Here is a 2,677-nt window from a genome sequence, read left to right as displayed (position 1 = left end):
ATATCAACCAGATCACTCATCTCTGACTCTGCATCTTGTTTTTGTGTCTCTTTTGGGGTTACACTAGTCTTCCCAACTTCAGGCAGATGGTTTACAGCCCTTCTCATACTGCAATCATCATCCTCCTCCATTTCTTGCTCTGTTTGAGTCTGACTCGCAATGACACTCTTTTGAATGAATTTTACCAATCTGTGTTTAGCTACAAGTACTTTCCCTGTGTCAGGATAAAACACCAAATAAGCTGGGCTGTTTTTGTCATAGCCTACGAAAATACCTCCTTCACATCGTGAATCCAACTTTTTCTTGTCTTGCTTGTATGCATAGCATGGTGACCCAAATGTTCTCATTCTCGAAAGGTTTGGCTTCTTTCCTGTCAACATATAATATGGGGTCTGTCCTACACGCTTGTTTAAACACCTGTTTCGAATAACAGCAGCAGTCATTACTGCATATGTCCACAATTCTTTTGGTAAACTGCTTTCAATCAGCATGCATTTGGCCATTTCAAACAGTGTTCTCCTATTTATTTCAGCTGTCCCATTCTGAGCTGAGATCTCATGTCTGATGGCATTTTTGCTTAGCAATGCTTGAAATAGTCCAGAAGCATACATGGTACAATTATCTGATCGAATACACTTAATTTTCCCATAAGGTGAAACATCAGCAATGTATTTTTCTGTAGCTTTGACTGCGTCACTCTTAGATTTCAAGAAATAAACAAAAATTGCTCCTGAATAATCATCAGTAAATGTTAGAGTATATTTGAATCCATCTTTAGCCGTTGGATCGATTGGTCCAAATAAATCAGTGTGTACAAGTTGTAGTGCAGCTTTAGCCCTTTGGTCTGGCTTTCTGTTTCGGCTCTGAGCAAATTTACCTTTTGTGCCCACTTCACATGACAATTTGGAAATATCAACCTTGCCTTTAATGTCCATACCCTCAGTTACATTCTGCAATTTCAACACATCTTCGTAGTTGCAATGTCCTAGAATTTCATGCCACGTTTTGATATCATAACACCCATGACATTCATCAACATTAGTAATCTTATCAACAGTGTTTAAGTAAAACATCCTGTCATGTACCTTAATGTCGAATGTCGTACCATCATTTTGGATGAGCTTGTTCTGTCTCTCTTTGAAGAAGACTGTGGCTCCGTTGGATATCGCTGCGTTGACAGAGAAAATGTCTTGGGGAAAGGATGGAACATACAGCGCCCCCTTCAGCATCGTTTCCACCTCTCGACCCTTGTTATCTCTCAGCCAAACGTTTGCAGTACCTCTCTTCAGCGCTATGCCAGAGGCCCTCACTCCATCAGCCATCTCCAGAACATGCTTCCGTGGCTCGAAACTCTCGTTGAAGTTTCGGAACTTCTTCACGTCGGTCACAATGTGTGACGTAGCGCCGGTGTCGACCATCAGCCCAATGCTCAGAGCAATGCCCTGACATAGTCTCTGCTTCGGTCTCCCGGTGCCGTCCAAGTCGCAGTTCACCTGGCCCATCTTAAAGGTGAACGTGCGCGCCTCTTCATCCTGCGTCACGTTGACGTTGTCTCTCCGTCTTCTCCGCCTGCAGTTGGCATCGTTGTGCGTGGGATTTTTGCAAAGACTGCACCACTGTCTCTGTTCTCTCTGACCGGCAGCACCTTCACACTCGAAAGCTTTATGCCCCCTCTGGCCGCAGTTGTAACAGCACAGTCTCACGTCTTTGTCCTTGCCTCTTATTATCATCACGCTGTCAGCCCCGGAATTGCTACTGAACTTTTCAGTGATCTCGTAACTCCTCAGTTTGGTTTTAAACTCGGCGAAGGTGATGTTGTCGTCACTTTGTGCAATGTGGATGGAAAATGGCTTATATGATTCTGGGAGCCCCTTCAGAATCATAGCTGTCAGTAAGCCGTCACTCAAAGTCTCTTCCGCATTCCTCAGTGCCGTGATGGAAGCTTCAGCTCGAATAATATAGTCTGTAATTGTTTCATTAGCAGCCTTCTGGAGCGAAGTAAGCTCTGTGTACAAACTAATCACTCTTGGTTTCCCATTGCCAGCATAGTGATCCTTCAGAATTTGTAACGCCTTCCTCCCATCGTCTGCTGCATCACGCATAATCAAAGACAAACTTTTATCGTCGAGTACTTGAATTAGCTCAGCGTATGCGTCCTCATTTTTCTCGGCGTCCTCAGCGGCTCTTGCTTCAGCTTTGGCGTCTCTTGTGGCTGCTTCGTCCCCATCGAGCACGTCTTCGTCGTCGATAGCAGGCTCGTTCAGTATAGTGTATTTCAACCCTTTCAGCCGTAGGTGCCCGAGGAATTTTACTAACCATAATTCAAAGTTGCGTTCATCTTCATCAAAACAAATCCGACTCCACCGGCTTCCATTATCTTCCGTCCGGCTGGGCCCATAACCTGTTGGCAGAGCTGCCATTACAGCGATAGGAAGAGTCTAGATAGCATGGAGACTGGTCGGTATATAAGGAGGAAATAAATAAGACACGAGTAGGCAGCAGCGTCAGTTCACATCATCCACTCGTCAGCTTGTTGACACACAACAGAACACTGACGAGAGGCGTTTATTTAGCCAATATATACACTCACGTTAATGGGCACTTCCGGGTAGCACTCCGGGCACTTCAGAATAAAAGCATATATATACATAATATAGATCATATTCCAACAGTACAT

The sequence above is a fragment of the Protomyctophum parallelum genome (assembly GCF_964188405.1).
Source record: "Protomyctophum parallelum genome assembly, chromosome: 1".
In the NCBI taxonomy this organism is placed as follows: Eukaryota; Metazoa; Chordata; class Actinopteri; order Myctophiformes; family Myctophidae; genus Protomyctophum; species Protomyctophum parallelum.
This window is presented reverse-complemented; position numbering follows the sequence as displayed.